Source organism: Phodopus roborovskii, unplaced genomic scaffold, assembly GCF_943737965.1.
Source record: "Phodopus roborovskii unplaced genomic scaffold, PHOROB, whole genome shotgun sequence".
NCBI classification, from domain to species: Eukaryota; Metazoa; Chordata; class Mammalia; order Rodentia; family Cricetidae; genus Phodopus; species Phodopus roborovskii.
The window spans coordinates 27,467,100-27,488,362 of NW_026125052.1; the positions used below are offsets into that span (position 1 = coordinate 27,467,100).

Below are 21,263 nucleotides of genomic sequence, written 5' to 3' on the forward strand. Positions count from 1 at the left end.
GCCAGCTTAAAGGGCAGTGGTAAAACAAACACTTACTGAACCTGTTGGTAAACAAACCCCAAGAAGACAAGGGAGTTTGGCTTGTCCCCTCTTGCCTGTCAGACAGAATTTAATACCCTCCTGTTTCTGGTTTTCTTTTCCCTGTGACCCAAGTTGGAGCTTGCTTAATTTCTGTTTACAGTGTGGGTCTCACAGAGAAGGAGGGAAAGCAAGGCCTGGCCAGAACAGAGGAGGGATTTGCCTCCCCAGGACAGTACCTTATACTAGCGTGGTTTGGGACTCTTACCTACTTCACAGCTGCCTCAGAAGCCCAGACCCCAGCTCAGGGCAGTTTTAAATCAAAGCCATCAGTGTGTGGGGATATAGCCCAGTTGGTAGAGTACTCGTCTACCATCCAGGAAGCCCTGGGCTCAATCCTTAGCAACATAACAACCAGGTGTGGCATTGTGTGCCTCTGATCCCAGTGGAGACAGGATCAAAAGTCCCATGATAATGCTTCTCCATATACAGCCCGGGCTACATGAGACCCTGTTTCAAAAACAAAACAAACAAACAAAAACCCAACCAAAACAAATAAAAACAGGGACAATAAGATAGCTCATCGGATAAATGTGCTTGCCAACAAGACTGACCTGTGTCCAAAAAAACACCAAAACCCACATAGTGGAAGAGAGAGAAGCAACTGCCCTGACCTCCATTTACACACACACACACACACACACACACACACACACACACACTGTAGTAATAAAAGCCTAGAATGGCTGTAAGCTAGGAAAAAAAAATGTTGTGTATGGTTGTTTCGCCTACATATCTACATGTACGTGCTTGTATATTGGTGCACCATGCACATGTAAAGTTCCCACAGAAGCTAGAAGAGCGAGTCAGATCCCCTGGATTGGAGTTACAGAAGCTTGTGAGCCACCAAGTAGGTGCTGGAAATCAAACCCAGCTCCTCTGGAAGAGAAGCCAGTGTTCTTAACTACTGAGCCATCTCTCCAACCCCAGACTTGGCATTTATAAGCTCCCTAGCTGACAGAATCGTGAGACCAAGAGTTAGAATTCATGCTTCATCCAATATGGCAGCCATGGGTGGCTGGTGAACACTGGAAATGGGCAAATCCAAACTGAGAAGCATCGTAGGGTTCCTGGGACTATGACAAGGAGAATGTATGCCTTGTTATGAACGAGGTTGTCGTGTGGATCTCAACTGGAACAATGTGGATCTGTCCTGAGAGAGACTGGCACACATGTATGGGCAGGGACATGTGGGCGGTGCTGCAGGGTGGGTAAGAAGTGGAAAGAGTCACTGACGGGAGAGAGAGACTGAAAAGAAATAGAGAAAGCACGTGTGTCTTCAGGCCACTTCAAGACATCATCCTTTCCATTTCTAAGGAGAACAAAGCCCCAATCATCCCCTCCCCACACCCACACCCACAGGGACACACATGCTTGTTCCGTTACAGGGCCATGAAGTCATTCCTGGTCTTCACTCCGCCGAATGGCCAGGGAGGCAAAGTCCATGGCATGGAATAACTGATGCCAAGCAAAAGGCAAAGTTCAGCCATGAAGCCTCATTCTGCTCAGTCTCCCCAAGTGTGACAAAAACAAAACAAAAACAAACAAACAAAATCACACAAGAAAACTATCCTCTAACTATAAACAGCTGGAAGAAACAAGACTTTGACGGGGAGAGGCCAGCCAGCAGAATCCAGATGGACAGACGACCAAGCATGATTCCCACAGGAACAGTGACTACATAGAACCTTCCCCTGCCACAGTGAAACTGTCTGCTGACCGAGCCCACCGTCTGGGGACTGTCTGCTTTGGCGCATGGGGACATGCCCGCACTCTGAACCTTAGCTGCTCTCTGTTCTTCAGCTGACTGGGCCCCACGGAGTCTCATGTGTGATGGCTCATTTTATGTGTCAACTTGCCTGGGCTACGGAATGCTCAGGGTTGGTCAAATAGTCTAGATGTTTCTATGAAGCTGCTTTTAGAGGGGATGAAAATTGTAATATTTTTGTTTTGTTTGGTGCTTTAGGGCGGGGTCTCACTGGTGGCTTTGAACTTGCTAGTTAAGGATGACTTTGAACTTCTGACCCTTCTGCTCCACCTCTGAGTGCTGGGATTATACAAGTGTGCCACCACTACCACCACACCTGGTTTGTGCGGCGCTGGGGGCTGAACTCAGGGCTTTCTGCATGCTAAGTAATCAGTCTACCAGCTGAGCCACACCCCACAATCTCTCAACAAACACTGTAATTGGTGACATGCTTATCCTGATCTGGGTGGGCCTTACCCCAACAATCAAAAACCTGAATAGAACACAAAGACATGGCCCCAAAGAGACAGATAAACCCTCCAGTGAACTCCCTTCGGACTGGAACCTTAACCATCCTTTTTCTCAGGCTGAGTTCCCTACCCACAATCTGAATTTGGACTTCCTGGCTTCTGTACTCATGAGCCAATTCCTTGTGATCTGTTCATACATGTATCTTATTGGTTGTGCTTCTGATATCTCATCATGCCATCCTTCAAGTCTTTCTTGTAGCCATGCAGATTATTTCCTAGTATCAGGCATCATCTCTGACTCCTTAGGAGAGAAGGCTGGAGCAACAATAGTTTCATTACCACATCCCCCTTGATCGGGCTCACAGCAGCTTCCTGGAATAACAGGAAATGCACCCTGGAAGTGTGAGGGAAGTAGGGATGGGCCAAAGAAGCAGAGGATGGGAAGAAAGGAGTGGTTAGATCAATTGCTTATCTTCTCTTCTATATACTTTCTGCCTGTTCCCACAGACAATCTGGGTCTTGGCTCTTACATTCAAATGACCTGGGGCTGAAGAGTTAGACTTAATTTCTTGAGAAATCATGGCCAAAAGTCTGCTTTAGATTTAATTTTTGCTTCCCCCAAGCACTCTATTTTCCTCTGATGGCTTCTCTGTCTTTCTTTATGTGTTTCTGTGGCCCAAGGCTGTTTTCTGTACATCCAACTGCTCTTAATCTTCCATTTGCCTCACTAGGAAATTGCTGCTATCTTGTTTGATGGGAGCCCTAATAGACATCTGCCCAGATGATCAAATTCTTTCTTTTTAATCCCCAAGTCCCAGGATTTTCATTTTAACTATAAGTTTGATAATGTTTGTTCCCGTTCCCATTAACCTGGCCATTCCTTTGAGAAGAGCATCCAGCCTGCCAGCCAGCCACTACCAAAAAAAAAAAAAAAAAAAACCACACCCTAGCAAAACACAGAGCCATGGAGCCCAGTCCCAGCTGACACATTTTTCACAACACAATCCATGCACCCAAGGCCCAGGGATCATTGCGGAAGAGGAGGCAGAAAGACCGCTAGAGCTAAGGACTGAGAAGTTTGCTGTGAGGTTGTGACTCCTACAAATGTCAGGAGTTAAATTCATGAAGTCTCAGCAACACGACTGCCTAAATGTGAGCTGAACAAAGACCACACCAAGAGACAAGCAATCATGGTCCAGGGGAAGCCCACAAGGCCTCAACCCTACGCAAACAACTACAGGCAACCAAGGGATGATGAGAGCAGGAGAGATGGTCTTCCCCAGGGAAGAGCATACCAATTGCTTACCCAGTACCAAATAGTCATCCCTGAAAACATACACACAGGTAAACATTATATAGACTGAATAGGTTGTATTACACACACACATTCTCTCTCTCTCATACACACACACACACACACACACACACACACACACATACACACACACACACACACACGATAGGTTCTAAGGATTTTCAACATATGTATGTTTATCCTTGCTATCATTTTCTTAAAACATATTTGAGCTGATCCACTACAGGAGGACTCACAGTCAAAGGCGGATGCCATTCTCACTAACTCCTGGAAGCTAAAGGTTAAAAGACGATCAGAAGCTGGGGATGTAGCTCGGTTGGTGGAGTGCTTGTTTAGTGTGTGTGAGGCCCCGGGGCCTGATCTCCATCCAGCACTGCATAAAACAAGTGTGGTGGGGCACACCAGCAATCTCAGCTCTTGGGATATAGAGGCAACAGGACCACAAGTTCAAGACCATCTTTGGCTATGTGGTAAGTTCAAGGCCAGCCTGGACTATGTGAATCCTTATCTCAACAAAGAAGAAAGTGTATGTATTTTAAAGCTTCAGATTTTTAGCAGAAGGCATTGTGGGCTGCAAATGGACTTAGGTCTTGCCCTGGATGTGCCTCACACAGCAGCACTGTGAGCTTTAAGCACGGGCTGCAGCTGTTCTCACAGTTCTACTCAGTGAGGCGAGGAACGTCTAATGTCCTTAGAGGTGACCCTCCCCCCCCCCACACTTCCCTGTTTCTCCCTCTGCAAAGTCCAAGGCCAAGGGACACGGTTTTGTGTGTTTTACTAAACCGCAGAGAGAAAAACAGAATGGAACTTTTAGTGTGAAAGTTAATACCATGGGTCACATTGAGACACGATCTGCAGCAGGAAGGGGTAGGCCAGGTGTCCCTGACCGGTGCGATGACAGGTGACACACACTGCGACGGACAACCTGAGCGGGAGAGGCCTGTCCATGTCAGGAAGGAAGGTGAGGTGTCCAGATGGGGAATGAGACAGACACCGAAGTTGAGTGTGTCGGACATGCCAGCCATACCCGCATCTGGACATGGAGGCAGAAGGATCGCAAATCCAAGGGTTACCCTGAACTACTTGGTAAGACCACTTAAAAATAATAAAAACAAACAAATGAAAAACAGAGCCAGGTGTAGTGGCTCACACCTATAATGCCAGCACTCAAGAGGCTGAGGCAGGAGGACTGCGTGGGTTTGAACCCAATTTGGGATACACAGTGAACGCCAGGCTAGCCAGGGCTACAAAGTTGAGATTCTGGGCCAAAGGTGACAATGAAAGACAGCACCAATGAGAAGGGCGGGCAAGCAGCTCCGAATTCAAGCAGACCAGGCAGACTCGAGCCAGGAGAGCAGACAGCGGAATGGAAGCAGGAAGTCTCAAGCAGGCAGGCATATCGTGGTAGTGACAAGCTTTCTGCCCCTGCACAGGGTGTGTGTGTGTGTGTGTGTGTGTGTCCTGCGTGTGTGCATAAATGTGTGGACTGTGTGCCTGTGTGTGAGCATGTGAGTGTGTACGTTTTGTGACTGTGTGTATTTGCAACAGTATGTGCACTGTGTGTGTTTGTGACTATGTGTGTATATGTGTGTGCACACCTGCACGCCGGCTCCCACTCATACTGGGGCACATTCATGCATAGCAGTGTGGGCGCACCCCAGGATGAATGTGGAGGTCAGAGGATAACCTTGGATGGCAGTCAACCTCTTCTATCTTTTCGAAACAGGATCTCTTCGTTGTTCTCCTGCTGCTTATGCAAGGCTGGCTGGCTTGAAAGTTCCCAGAAGCCTTTACCCTGTCTCTGCCTCCCAAATTCCCTGCAGGAGCTGCCATGCTGGCCTTTAAATGGGTTGTGGGCATTTAAAATATGGTCCTTACACCTGAACAGCAAATCCTTTTCCCCACTGAGCCATCTCCCAAGCCCAGCAGGATGGATACCTTTCAGACCACTGCCCAGGGAGGCAGCTGTGACTCATCTTCCTCATCAAACTGTATCCCAAGTCCTACTGGCTTTACTTATTGAACGGCCAGAGGCAGCACTTCCCCCCTCCCCAACTCCGTGCCACTGCCGCCATCTGACTTGTCGTTGTGATTTCTCTCATTCTAGAACAGTCTAGAGACTCACAGGGCCCTTGTCTTCTATCTCCAACACTGTGGTCTGGGGACAGCTGGCATCTTTTCATACAGACTGAAAGCCAAAACTAACTTAGTTTTTAAACAATGGGGTCAGGAAACTGCAAGGCAGGACCGGAGTCCACCATACCAGCTGTGGGTCTCAGTGTAGTGTACAAAGGAAGACAGAATAGGGTGCAATCGCTGTCCCTCCTGAGAATGTCTGAAGTACCTTGGTGGACTGGCCGCCAGAGTCCTGCCTTTTCTTCTCTTGACAACTCCTGTTTTGCAGATGAGGAAACCATGGCGCAGGAAGGAGGAAGGGCCCAGTATGAGCATCATTGGTGCTTAGTGTCCTGGACAGCAGATGCCAGAGAGTGAGAGCAGGAAGGGATGTGCAGCCTGATGCTGGTGCTCACCCGTTGCCACTGCCTGGCTTCAGAGCAGGGTTCCTGCTGCATGTCGTCCTCCTGGCTGAGGAGTAACTGTGGTTGGGGTCACGAGGCTGACGGTGAGGGGCACAGCTGGGGGAGCACGGCCAGAATCAGAGCAGTCCCGTGACTCTTGCAGCAAGGTGGATGTGTGGCTCCAGCCATGTGGGTAGGTCACACTCAGGGCTGGGCACAGCCTATATGCCTGGTCTCTGGCCCTGAGTATCTGTGAAAGTCTCCTTCCTCCACGGTTGTGTCCCTAGCGTGACAGGCAAGATAACACACCCTGTCAGAGTCCTCTAGAGTTACCAGTCAAATCACAATGACTGTGAACATACAGAGATAGGAACCCAAGGCGGGGCCTCAAGGCCATGTTTACACACCACCCCTGCAGTGTTGCTCACAGGGGCTAAGGGAAGAAAAATGACCCGACTGTCCACTGACAGGTGAACAGAGAAAACAAAATATGGTCCCTCTGTGAGAGTGAGTGACTGACTCAGCGTTGAAAGTGACAGGGCCAGATGCAAAGGGACAAATCGGGAGTCTCTAGGACAGTCGCGTGCACGCACGTGTGTGTGTGTGTGTGTGTGTGTGTGTGTGTGTGTGTGTGTGTGTGTGTGATGGGGTGGGGGTGGGGAAGTGCCTGCAGAGAGCTGGGGTGCCAGGAAGGAGGGAGGAGTTGGTGTTAAATGTGTACAGGTTGCAGCTTAGGACAAGAAAGAGAGTTGTCGAATTGGATGATGATCCTGGTGGTATAGCAACGTGACTGTGCACCACAGGAAGACCGTGGGAGTAAGTGTGAGGCATGTATATTTTACTGGTAATAAACGTGAAAGTAGCCATGCCCATACATGCGTGCCCAGCATCGCAAGCTAAGGAAACTATCACAGAGGAAAGGGGAAAGTCACCTGCTTGGCTTTGGAACAAGGCTCTTGCATGTCACTCTGCACTGGACCCCGCAGGACAAAAACATCCAGCATCTCCTTCACTGCCTTCTACCTGAGCAAGCTTCGCTGGCCTTAGCCAGAGGCGATGCACTTGGACGCAGAAGACACATGTGTGGGAGAGCACAGCCCTGCAGAAGGGGCAGAGCGTACAGGGGTTGGGGGCCGTGAGCCTCTCCCTGCCTTCCTTCTGGAAAGCTGTCTCATACTGTGTGGCTCATCAGGGCTCCTGGGGACCGCAGGTGCTGGGACTCAACCCTGACGTGTGACCTGCCATGTCAGAGCCAGAGCCTGGAGTCTGTGTTCTTCAATGGCTCTAGTGTGTGTTCACACTGGATCCCTGTTCCTGGTTCAGGAAGTCGGGCTTTGGGACTAGGAGAAGGACAAGGCAGAGCCCCCACTGTTAGCATCCAGGCACCCCTTGGCCCCACCCTTTGGGGCGCATGGTGACCAGTACCCTGGCTCTCTACGTAGGTGTGAGAGTCCCTTTAAGAGACAAGCTCTGCCTATTCCCACTCTTTCTTCCATGTTCTCTGAAGAGGCAGGCAGATCTCCCCCCCTTCCCTCCCTCCCTCCCTCTCTTCACCCATTCCCTCCCCTTCTCCCAGTAAAACTTCCCACACAAGCTCGGTCTGCATGGCTTTTGTCTCCCACCCGCCAATGGGATCTGCCAAAGTCCCCCTTGTGCCATAGATTATAACACCCACCCCCCCACACTCTGTCTCCTCTAAATATGGACATATCTTCTTTATGGACTTATTTATAACAGGGTCTCATGTATCCCAGGCTGGCCTCCAAATTTATCAAGTAGTTCAGAATGACCTTGCAAGTGCTGCCATGCCCAGTTTATGTCATGCTGGGGACTGAACCCAAGGCTTGGTGCATGACAAGGGCGCTACCAGCTGAGCCACATCCCAGCCACAGCTTCCTTTTTTTTAAAATTCATTCTCATCGGTGTGATGGTGCACACACCTTTAACACCAGCAGTCTAAGAGGTGAAAGGGGAGAGAATCTCAGGTTTGGAGCCAGTCTGGGCTACGCAGTGAGCTCCTATCAGGAAATAACCAAGGGTTTGAGGATATGGCTGAGCGGCAGACTGCCATCCTACCGTGCACCAGGCCCTGGGTTCCATCCCCAGCACCGGAAACTAAATCCTCCTTAGGAGTTACATTCGTTTTTTTCACAACCAGGATGTGGGCCTCACTCGCCAGAAGCCAAGGTCTTCCAGACCTCCCCCTGCTCAGCCTCTACAGGTGTTCATCAAGGAAGCCCCAAGGACAAAGAATTTAAGGCCCAGCCTGGCTACCAGAACCCAGGGTTTTGTGGGGAATGCTCTGAGGAGACCTGTGATGGCGGTAGGGATGGCAGGTGGAGTGGGGACTGGGGAACGGGGAGGGGGCCGGGGGGATGGGGGAGACAAATATGAGATTTCCTGGCCAGATGGGCCTGAGGGCTATGTCGGTCAAGCAGCCCTTTGCAGGTTTGGGAGCTGTGGTGTTCATAGCTTAGTCCTGCTGACGCCTGACTGAAATCTCCACCGTAGCCCTGATTCTCTGGGTATCTGATGTCTGAGGGGCCTCTGTGTGCCCACTGCAGGCCTGTGGCCGAATGTCCCACCCAGGGCAGGGTGCAGGCCATGCAGATGGTCTGGACAAGGGTCTTCACAGAGCTCTTTGTTCTGGATGGAATTATAAGCCAATAATCTATCTGAAGGAATTACACCGATAAAAGGAAATTCGTCTTTCAAAGAGCAGACACGGAGGCAGATGACTGAAGTTCTAAAGAATGCTGTGGTTGAACTCTTTTTTTTTTCTGTTATTTGTTTTCTGGCACAATCTGTCTCTGTGACTGAGCTGAGGGCTGTGCTCCTGTGACAAAGGCCTCTTTCTTACGACAATTTAATAGCTCCAATACGGGACGGCCCTGACTCCCGGAGGCCACGCTCTGAGGGCTGCTGAGGAGGTAGAGGAGCAAGGCTGCTGTTTTGCAGTCTGGTTAGAACTGAGCTGAGGGGGAACCCCAGAGAGGGAGGGTTAGCCTCCCAAATTTCAAGCTCCTCCTACCAAAACTCCCAAAGGTAAAGAGAACCAGATACATGGACAGGACGGGATGGAGGTCACAATGTGACCTTGAGGCTTTGTAGAGGGAAATGGTTGAGAAAGAGAAGCAGGGACCAGGCCAGAGGTCCAGGTGCATCCCGGGCAGGCTCTCCCTGGGTTCCCGAAGGGCTGTGAGAGCAGAGATTGCTCAGGGTTCTTGAGGCCAGAAATCTAAAGTCAAGGGATCATCAGGGCCAGGCTCCCGTCAGCAGCTCTAGGGGGGATCCTCCCTGCCTGTTTCAGCTGTGGGTGTTATCGAAGATTTGAGGATGGCATCTGTTTGAATCCGCATCACTCCAGACTCTGCCACCATTGTTTCACGGGCGTCTCCCTTCTGTGTATCTATGTAACTGTATCCCCATTGTCTCTCTCCAGCCTCCTCCGTTCCCCCTCCCCTTGCCCATTCGGTTCTTATAAGTACTCCCAGTCATAGAGGACTTAGGACCCATTCTAATCCAGTATAAGTTGGCAAGAACTAGCTAGGACTTATTGCCACGTAAGGACCTTCACAGTGCCGGGGGTTAAGATACTTTCCTCTACCATCACCTCCATTCTGGAACATTTTAGGACTAGTGGCCCCTGCTCTGTGTCTCTGTCTCCCTCAATGACCTTGCCCATTTGTCCACCTGTCCCACAAGGTGATGCTAGGCAAGCAGTTCATGACTCAAGTGCCACCAGATCATCTTGAACCCACGTCTCTGGAGTGTCCCTCCCTCCCTCCTGTTCTCTTCCTCAGTTTCTCCCTCCCACCCAACCTCCACTACCCACCATGCAGGACATCCTTCAAGGGCTACAGCTCTCACCGTAGTGACAAGCACCTGCAGACACACTCAAATCCTTCTTCAGCATTAATGTCTGCTTCCCGGAGGACCGGATGGACAGACTGCTTCTGACTGGGGTAATTTTGCACATGTCGTCTCCCAGGGAGAAACAAGATGATAGCCGAGTCAGGACTTCTACAGACAACATCCAAGGGACTCACAAGGAGAGTTGACATACTGCCCCGACAGCACCCCAGTTCCCTAACACTTTGGGGGGGACACTTGCTATGCCTTTAGGTTACAACAGATGTGTGGCTTGAGAGGCAAAGAAGGGCAGTGGTTAGAGGCACAGGCTCTGGAGTTGGGCTGTTCAGGTTCAAAACCCCCTTCTGCCATGACCCTGAGATCTCACATCTGCACAATGAGGAGGACCTCTTCCACACTGCGGACTAGGAGGCGTAGACATCAGGCTATGTCAGGACACAAGGTCTCCATGTGGAAGGGGCTCAGGAGTTGTCAGCGTTGTGAGTTCTGGAATCTGATGGGTGGAAGTTAAATCCCATCACTTGCTAAAGAAAGGCCATACCTCTGCAGCAGCCCCCCACCAAGCAGTCATCATAAACAGACCACCAGTGACACGTGTTCTTATTCAGTGCCACTCATGTCCCAAAGCTACCTCTCAGCTCCCTGTGCAAAATGTCTGGGTATGGGGATAGAGACCACACTCTTCATGGAGTGTTTGCCTCAGTGGTCTGTCCTGGAAGACAACAGCTTCCTTCCCCTGAGGTATCTGCAAGCAGCTGCTGGGGAAGATGGATGGAGTGGCATAGAAGAAAGGGAACATGTCATCCCGGGTGCCTGGGAAAGCCACATTGAAAGCATACTGGCTCCCACAGGGCTCTGTGGGCCTGCCCCTCCCCTAGCTGCTCCAGGCTAACAGAGCACATGTTATGAATCTATGGCTCCTGCTGCCAAGACGTCCAGCCCCTGTCGCCAGGGACTTGGGTGGGGGCGGCTGAAGTAGTGGTGGAGGAGGAAGGGGTGGGCATAAAGGGCCCCTTGTGCTGCTGATGGGGGGGGGAGAAGTGGCTGTGAGCTGCTTAGGGCAAGCGGGGTGGGGGTGGCTCGGAGGCCTCCTTGTTTTGAGACAGTGATGTGTGCGGTGAGATCAGAGGGGCTTGGGAGTGAGTCCAGGTAATTAGGGAAGCAAAAAGAAAGACACTCTGGTTGGGCACAGGGCTGTCTTCTTCTAAAGTTGCTTGTGGGTTTCTGGGCAAGACACTGGTACCCAGCACACTGCCTGGTCCTGAGCAGGGTGAAGGTTAAGGACACTGGGCAGGAGCTGCCAGGGCAAGGAATAAGGAACACATCAGCTCTGCATCAAGGCAGTGCTATGAACTGTACTTGGAAGGTGACTGGAGGGGGTGCCGAGGCCAGGAATCAACCCTGGTACCCGAGGGAGAACACCCACATCGCCTCTGGTACCAAGAGGCCTGGGCCTGAGCTCTTCACACTGCAGAGGCTGTCTCCATGCCGACCCTCTGTGTGAGCAGGGCCTATGTGAGCAGCGCTTGCTTTGGGGCTTGGGCTGGCTCAGGGACGAAGGAGAGCAGGGGGCCTGGCTATCTCCCATGATTCTTAAAGCCCTGTGACATGCCTCTCAAACTGCTGTGGGTGCTTTCTGTAGACAAACTCGGGCAATTACTGGGAATCCCCCACTGCAGTGGCTACTGCTACCCATGCTTTACAGAGAAAAGCCACCCATCACCTCAGACAGCCAGGCTCTGAACCCTCTCACTGGATGCGTCTTGATACCACCCTTCAGAGGGTCTGCAATAAGGGAGATACTGTGGGAAGTCAGGCCTGCTTCCCACCCCCAACACTCTCTCTCAGGGCCAGAGACCAAGACAAGGGCTTGGCTCTTCCCTTGACCGCAGACGGGTCTGTGGATAGGGTCCCCCTTAGGGCCTCCATTCTTTTGCCGGTCCTGTTGGTGGCCTGACACTTCAATGTGAGGAAAGGACAACTCTGTACTGAGCACCTGGCAGGTACTCACCAGAGACACCTATCCTCGTCATGATTGTGGCACACACACAGTTTACTATGCGGGGCATCATGGGTCCTTGGGGTGAGCGTGCGTCTGTGTCTGGAGAGTAACACTTTAAAGAACTAATGACAAACTCTTGGTCTCAGCCGCTGCCTGTTCTTTTGACTCACAAGGTGGTTTTCAAAACCCTGCACAAAGCTAAACATAGAATGACCATGGCGCCCAGCAATTCCGCTCCTGGGTGTGTGTCTAAGAGAAATGAAGATGCATGCCTACTCAGAAGGCTCTGACTGGTGGGTCACAGCAGTGCAGGAGTGGGGAGGGATCCGTTCTACATTGTATCCTTTTCCTGACCTCTGGCTCTGTGTGTGAAGAGGGCAGATGGAGTCTGAGATGTCCTGGGTGGGACACAGATCCTGGGGATGGGTCCCACAGTGATCTGTAGATCCCCATTCAGTGTCAAGGCCACAGATGCCTTTATCCTTTGGATTCAGGTTTCCCACAGCACAAGGGAGCAGCCCTACAAAGCTCACTTGGGCTTCAAGATTTACCTCTAGAGTTGGAAGTTTAAGCAGAGAGAAATACAGCCATGACGGGGATGCGGGAGCCACTTTGAGTAGCAAGCCAGGTCTGAGATGTCTAGAGGTCTCTCTGTTGTCTGAGCTGGAGGCAGGGACATCAAGGGCCAGAGAAGTCTTTCTTAGGGCAGAGGAAGAGTCTCAGGACTCAGGAAGGAGCCAGATATAGGCCTCCTGTCTCCCCAGGCAAGAGCTCCTCATAAATGTGGTCTGCTGTAATTTCACCCCGGCTTAATTAAGGTCTTCCTTCAGAGCACAGAGCGGGAGTTCTGTGTCGGGAGTGGATATATATTCTACCCAGAATCTTGCTTGAAAGCATCAATTGATAAACAAAACAAAACTTCAGAAGCAGGCTTGTCTCTGAAGATCACTTAGAGCCCATTAGTCCTTGGCTATAAGTTATTTTCCCACTAGAAATGGCTGGGATAGTTGCTCATGCTATCATTCTCCAAAAAAATGGTACCCGAGAATCAAATGGAGGCCACAAAGATGCATGGGTGATCTGATGCCACATTATCTAGACAGTCTGTGAGAACCCTCTTAACTGTGGTCACCTCAAGTCAGACCCACTTCTGTTACTATCCAAGACCAATGGGACAATCACAGGAGAGGGTGGTGGATAGCTCAGCAATTAAGAACACTCACATGGAGGTTCACAACCACCCATGACTTCAGTTCCAGAGGACCCATGCCCTGTTCTGACCTCGGTGGGTGTGGTACACAAACGTACGTTAGGTAAAGCACTCATGCACATAAAATAAAATAATCTTATTAAAGTTGTGAGAACACTACATGTGACACAATGGCAGAAAGAAAAACTGAATTGACTTTTGGGAGCTCAGAGGTTGGGCTCCCACACCTCTACCTTCATAGATTAGAGTAGCTTCCTCTATCGGTCGCTTCACAGAGCGTCACACAGAAGATCTATTTTAATTCTTGGAAGAAGGAGTAACAATGATGGATCTGTTCTGTGATGAGCTAAATGAGGTGTGAAATGCTCAGAGCCAGAGAGCAGGGCTATAAAAATGCTATTTTACAAAACATCTAGGGAATGTTTACCAACTCCTACAGACACAGATGACAGAAAGACATATACGTAGATAGAAGATAAAGATCGATAGAAAGATTCATAGGCAATACATGCATAGGGTGTAGTTATATGAAGAGAGTCAATATAGGTATAAGTTTTATTTAAGCCCAACACCAATTCAGAGAATGGTCTCAATCTTCTCAATCTTCCCTATTACCTCACCTAATGAGCTATGATGCCAGGCCACCACACGGTGGCGCCGTGGGCCATTTTCAAATGCCACCATGGCCTGGAAAGGAAGACTGAAGGAAAGAGATTGAGGACCACCCTAGAACTCCAGAGATCAGCTTTCAGTTCTTAGACGGAACTGAGCACGAGATCTTCAAGAGCAGGTAAAGAACAGTAGCGGGCATGAGCGAAGGGCTGTGAGGAGGAGAGCATGACTGTCTCAGGCTGCCTCATGCTGGCTCACCTGCCACGCCTCAGCCTAGAGAACACTTCCAAGGAGGCCCAAGTCAGAGTGCAGGGAGAGCGTAAGATTGGCAACCAGAGGGAGAGAGGGTCCCCCTGGGGTGTCCCTCAAGGCAGGTGGACTTGCGCTATAGGGCAATCATACACACCTGTGTGATCTGCTGAACCAGGAGAACATACCCATCACCATTAAAAAAAAAAAAAAAAAAAAAAAAAAAAAAAAAGCAACAAAACAAATACCTAAGCAAATGGTTATTTAATGACTCCCTGTCTTTCACGATTGCTCATATAGCAATGTCTGCATTTCAGAAGCCAAAGGAAAGTATTCATGTCAGTTATGATCTCTAGTCTTTGATATGCTAGCAGACACAAACTCGAAAGTTGGTCTTAACTGAGCAAAAGTAGCTCTGAATACAGGCTAACTCACCAGACATCCTTGATTAAGTGTGTGGACACTGGGTGGCGGTAGCCAGCCTCGGGGGTGTGGTGTGCTTCTGTGGGTTGTTCCAGGTATGTGGTCAGTCTGTGGCCAGCCAGCACCATCCACTCTGCATGGCCCGGCACCAGGACACCTGTTGAACCCATCAGCCCAGGAGTTCAGAGACTATGAGCACCCCTCGCCCGGGCTGGAAATGGGAGTGCAATGCACAGTGTTTAAGCATAAATTGCCTTTGCTGTCCCTGCTGGTTTGAATTATGTTCACCATGAAATGAGGGATGAGGGTGTGGTCTCCTCTTAATGGTACTTGCGAAAGGAAAAGTGCTTTAATCATCAAACTCCCCCAGGACATATGGTCTTCGGAATTTCTTTGTGGCTGAAGCCAAAAGAAACCACCAGGGGGCCAGATCAGAAAGCAAAGCAAAGCAAAGACGCATTTCCCTTGGCCCATGGGCTGCTCATGACTGGCTGAGTCTTCTTGGCTTAGGGGACACCTTCCTTCCTTCCTTCCTTCCTTCCTTCCTTCCTTCCTTCTTTCCTTACTTCCTTCTTTTTCTTTTTTTTCTTTCTTTCTGTCAAGACTGTCTCATGTGTCCCAGGCTAGCCTCAAACTCACTCCACAGCTTAGGATGACCCTGAACTTCTCATCTTCCTTTCTTCACCTCCCAAGTGCTGGGATTTAGAGACATTCCCCATCACACCTGGTTTATTCCATGCTGGGGGGGGGGGTTGATCCCAGGTCCCTGTGCACAACAGGCACATACTCTACCTACAGAGCCACATCCTTGGCCAACCTTCGTTCCCTTTTTGAGACAGGGTCTTGCTAGGTAGCTGGCTCATTTGATAATATATATGTAGCCAAGGCTGGCCTTGACATTATAAAAATCCCCCTACCTCAGTTTTCAAAATGATAGGATTATATCCATGCTGTTTAATGGTTTTGGAAGGAGAAGCTGCCCTACAGCTGATTCAGCAGGGACACTGGGCGAGATAAGGAGAGCAGTAACAGCATATTGGCACCTGGTGGCAGCAGCGACACACCGATTCTAGGCTAGGTGCCTCCTGCCTTCCTGTGTCTCTTGTCTCAGGAGGTCAGAGCAAAATGCTGGGAACGGAAGAAAGTACCTTATCGTAATATTTACTTTTTATTCTTTGCTGTTGGTGGTGAAGGCTGACATTACAGGTGTGGGGTGAGTCTTTCACTCTAAGATGCAAACAGGCCCCGTGAGGTCATGAAGAGACAGTTTGACACCTAATGGTGTCAATGGTGAACTTGGGTCAAAGCTATGGACTATGCCCGTCCATAAGCTTTATGTAAAAAGTCAGAAAATACTTTCTCGGCTTTAAGACGTCTGTGTCAACTACTCACTCAGCCAAATGTTGCCAAGGGGCAGAGACAGCATGTAAGGGGACCGGGGAACCAATCTGTGCTTCAGTAAAACTATTTACAGAAACGGGTGTTGAGCCAAAGCTGGTTAGCTGCATCTATGACCACATTCCCCGAGAATAATGATGAACCCACTAGAAGTCAGAACTAAAAACTGCGTTGAGGGATGGCGAGATGGCTCAGTGGATAAGGGCACTTGCTGCTGAGCCTAATGACCTGAGTTTGAACCCCAGGACTCAGATGGGAGAAGGAGGGAACTGACTCCTGTGAGGAGTCCTCTGCCCCCGCCCTCACATACATACAATACAATGCTTTGACAACACATCAGCTCAGCAACACAGACCTTTGTAGAATGGCGATTCTTTCCTGGAGAGGCTGGCTGGGAACTGCCAGCATCCTTACAGAGGATGGGACCACTTGTGGTCGCTGTTGTAAAGGGAGGCAGTCTGCGTGCGCTGGCAAACTCCCTGATTCATGTCAGCCCTCCTTTTTTCCTGTCCCTGTCCCAGGATTCACTGTGGCTTCCTTGACACCCGATCTTGAGATGCCCCTCCTACATGAACAACATTTGTGGTCTGTGTTAAACTCCTCCTCTGGTGCGTTTTTTCTTTTTCTTCTCCTCGGCACTGCAGCCCTTCCTTTTTTCAGGGCTCCTGAAGTTTGTTTGTTCTCAGAGATCAGTAAACATCTTGTTCTGTGGTGGAATCCTTCCCATGGCTCCTGCATCCCCTTCCTAGCTCCCCAGGCTGGGGCTCTGTCCTGAGTCCAAACCAAGGCTGGGTGGGGCTCAGGCCACTGTGTGGGTGATGTTCTTGGTCTCCAGCCCACCTCTCTAGAACCCTTCTAGCTTCCCTTCTGTAAGCACAAGGGGATTCTATCTTGATAGCATCTGTCCATCTGCCTGCCCTGAGAACATGCTAGGGGCTTCTTCGGCTTTTACTTATTACATTCTCCAGCGTCATCCCCACTTATCCCAGCTGGCTGCCCTTAGGCTTGGCTGGAATTAACACCACAATTGTAAAAGGCTCGCCCTGTTCTGAGTTTCATAGATGGTCTGGTTTCCATCACTCCCCTGCAGTGTAGATCGTGCTCATCTTAATACGGCTTCTGGTTTTAAATGCCCACTCACAAATTATGTTGTCTACTGCTTCTGTTAATGATGATCAACAATATCACACTGAAGTCTGATAATGGGGCCTGGATGATAATGACCTGAATGATAATGACTCTGTGGCACGGCACCAATCAACCTTGGGAAACTAGCATGTGTGCTCAAAAAGGAAAAGGTTTCGGGGCCGAAAAGATGGCTCGGTGGGAACAGTGCTAGCTGTGCAAGGCCTGGCATGGTAGCATACTCATCATCCCAGCATGACAGGAAGGATGGGAGGCAGAGGGAGCAGAATCCTTAAAGCCTAGTGTATGCAATGACAAACTAGACTTTCAATTAAGTTAGGAGAGGACTGTTGCATAACAGTTTCCTCCAAGATGGAAACCTTCCATCTGCCAGGGAAGCTCTTTAAACAGAAAGGTAAACAACTCCAAATAGCTGCAGGAAGTCCCTGAAACTGACCAGATTCACCCGGCCCCTCCCTGCCACTTCTCAGGAGAAGCTGCGCTGCAAAGACTCTAGCTGAACTGTCAAGAAGAGGCTCAGGGAGCTATGAGAAGGCTCTGAGACCAGACCCGCTGCCTGGAGGAAGCAGAAACCAGTCCAGCTGCCTCCAAGAGGGTTAGAGCAGAGACACTTGGGAAAGACATGCTCCAACCCATTGAGCTGCCTGCGGCTGTGCGGTGTGCTCCAGGTTCCCCAGCATCTGTGAACTGTCACCCGTGCTGATGATGCTGCTGTCCCTTTGTCCCTGTAAGTGACCCCAGCAAAACTCACAGGTTCACCAAGTTGGACTTTGGTGGAATTTCTACTTTGGTCTGCTGTGGGCTCCCTCACTGTGGAGAGCAGGCGTGCATTGTGTCTCCCCAGGAAAAAGTTTTGTCACACAACAAGGACTGACCCCTGAGGTTGCCCTCTGACCTCCTGAGGCACGCTGTGTCATGCACGCACCCTCACTCCCACAGACATAAAAATATACTCAGATTTTAACAAAGGAATCACCCAGGATATGTACATGTACAATGCCAGCTCTCCACCCCGCTCACTTTCCGGCCGTGTTCCTAACAAGCCTCAAAAAGCGACGCGGCGCTCCCCACAGGATTTCAGTTTTGGCTTCTCTCCTCACAGTTCTGCCTTTAAACCATCAGAGCTCAAGCTGCAGGTGCGTCAAAACGCACACCTCACACATCATCCCGCAGTCTGCTCCCCTTCTCATAGAACATTCCTTCTGCAGCCCCCCCCCCATGCATTTGCACTGGGTCTTTTCGGATCTTCCTGTCTGGCTGCGGAACTACAGTTTGATTGTTGGATTTCTATTTGTCGCTAAACGTTCAGAAGCATCCTCAATGTTGCAACCTCAAAATAAGTCATTTACTTTAGATTAGCTATGTGGGGGAAGTTCCAAGACCAGACAGACGCACACTGCATGCCTCCTACCCAGCTGTCAGATTCTTTTGTGTGTATAGTGGTATGAGGGGGTTTCAGGGACACCCCCCATCACTCACTGAACGTGTGGTTTGCACTGTTTGCTACACTAGCTAACCAGGGAGACCCCACCCCAGGATCACCTGTCTCCAGCCCCCAACTCTGGGATTACAGGTGTGTGCTACCCTACCCTGCTTTTTATCTGGGTGTCTGGGATCTGAACTTGGGCTGCAATGCTTGCACAGCAAGTACTTTTAACACAGAGTCATCTCTCCAGCCCTGAGTCCCCCAGTTCTTAATGTGTACATGAAAGGGCTGTTTTCCTCAGCGAGACACTGCTGTTAACGACATGGCATAGCTGATTTATAGGTTTTTGTCAGCTTCTCCTGATGTCTCTGGGATCCCAATCAGGACAGCACCTTATAAGCCAGCTCTCTGGCTTGACCTGGAATGTGTCTCCCACGGTCCCCAATTCTGACAATACTGAGAACTTGGCGGAGGCTGGTCACGTGGGTTTGATGTCTTTTTCATACCTGTAGTTTTACAAATGTGACTTTTCCTTGGTGGAAGTTTGTTCTCTTAATCGAATTTTGTCTCTATCTTATTTTTGTTTTAGTGGGTTTTTAAAAAAGATTTTATATTGTTTTTGTTGTTATTACTATTATGTATGCGTGTGTGCGTTTGGGTGGGAGGATGAAGATGAGTACCAGAAGAGGCTAGGAGAGCATCTGTGCAGCTGGAGTCACAGGCAATGTTGAGCCATCTGATAGCGGTGCTGGGAACTGAACTGAACTCTCTGGCCCTCTAGAAGCGCAGGAAGTGTGCTGTTAACCACCAAGCCATCTCTCCAGCTTCTTCATCGTGTTCTCATCTATATTTAAGGGTCTATCTTGAGGCATCTTGGATTTGTGGCTTCCAGGACAAGACAGAGTATATAATTTGTAATTCTAAAGCCTTGTGCAGGTTTTGATATCTTTAGATAATTTACTCTGCTATATTCCCCCTCCCCCAACCTGCCTTCATCTGAGATCCTGGAAAGAGCATATTCCCCATGCAAGTTCCTGGACCATGGAGCATTGTACACCTCCCTTACACATGCAGGTAGTATTCTAGGCCCTTAGCTCTATGCCTGGGCACTAGAGACCTGTGGAGGGGTGGTGTAACTCCGGGAGGATGCGCTGCGAATGTTTTTTTGTTCCATTTCTTTGCCTTGAGGAATTTTGACAGAGGCCAGCAGAAGGAGCAGGTGATGGCAGAGAGGGATATCGGAGTTGATAAGAAGATGTCATGGGAGCATGATGCCAGCAGACAGAGCCTGGCCCATGAGTACAGTGCCTGGGGCGTGGCTGTTACTCGCAGGCACTAGACTCCCGGGGCACACGTGGTCTCCCATTTCTGGGAGAGCTTGGTCTCTGAATGCGCATAAGGTCAGCTCCTCGGGGCTCTCAGACCAAGGGATGCTGTCTGACCCTGGAGGTTCTCATGGCCTGATGAAGGCAAGTTCAAAGTGACTGAGGACAGAGAGGCAAGCCTGCCCTCTCCCAGGACACGGGAACAGAGTGGTCTGTGGGTGTCATGAGTCATCATTAGCCCTTGGTTGTTTATTTTTGTTTTGTTTTGGGTGATATTTCTTACATTCTAAAGGTCCTTCCTTCCTTCCCCCATCTACTTCCTGATTTGATTTTTTCCAAAGGCATCATTTTGACTATGAGGCTAAAGTAAATGGGGCTTAGGAGCCCGAGGCAGGAAGAATGAGCTAAAAGTAGGGCATACTTCAACCTAGAGTGTGCCAGTGCCCATTGCATGTTTGGGGCTGTGTGGAGCAAACACAGTTCTAACACACAGGCTTTAACATATTTTTTTAACATATAGGATGCAGTGTCTGACTGTGAGGTCATTTAACCCTCAGAGTTCCATCGCATCTGGGACACAGATACAGAGATTGATAGAGATGTAGCCTCGGTCCTCCAGGGGTGTAAAAAAGGCCTCATGCACAGATGGAAAGGAGGTAGTGTAGGAAATCCCTCCTGATACACCTGGCCGGTAGACACAGGGCCGATCTTCACAGGACGGTTACACAGTGTGGGGTGAGGAGCAGAAGCACTTCCTGCTGAAGTGTCTGAAGGCAATGAGCTAGGTACTCTGACCCATCAGACTTGAGGGTGTTTTGGGGCTACGTGTGTGTGTGTGTGTGTGTGTGTGTGTGTGTGTGTGTGTACCTGTGCATGTAGAGGCCAGAAGACAACCTTAGGGTGATGTTACCCAGACATTGTCCACCATTTTGCTTTTGAGATATGGTATCTCACTAGCCTGCAGCTCATCTATTGGTCAGCTAGCCCCAGGGATCCTCCTGTCTCTGCCCCCCCCCCAATGCCAGGATTACAGGTATGCACACGCTGCCTAACTTCTCTTCTCCATAGGTCCTGAAGACCAAACTCGTATCTCCATTCTTGTACAGGAGACATTTACAAACTGTGCTACTCCTCCAGCCCTCAGATTACACTTTCAAGTACTCGTGAATCTAGGTGCTTTTGGACAGTCAATGTGTTACGTTCCCTTGGCATACACCATTCCCAGATATCTTCATCCTGTTGTTTCCACTGGTCCTTGTAGCCCTAGTCCTCGGGAGGCGGCTGTGACTGCCCTTGGAGAAGAGACCCCACGCTGCTGGCCTCCAGCCTGCAGAACTGAGTGGCCATGGCTTTGTGAGTTGTTTAAAACCTTGTCGGGTGTCTCCGCAGAGGTATAAACGACATGTGAATCAAGGCCATAATCACACCGAGGCCCAGTCTGACTCAATGGAATTAAGTGAGAGGAAGAAC

The 21,263-nt window shown here is 49.9% G+C and overlaps 1 protein-coding gene across 6 annotated transcripts in view; it reads right to left on the minus strand.

The window, feature by feature from the left end:
- The window catches only part of Slc39a11 (solute carrier family 39 member 11), a 392,746-nt gene that overhangs the window by 38,958 nt on the left and 332,525 nt on the right, over positions 1-21,263 (minus strand). The gene's annotated exons all lie outside the window — the stretch shown is intronic.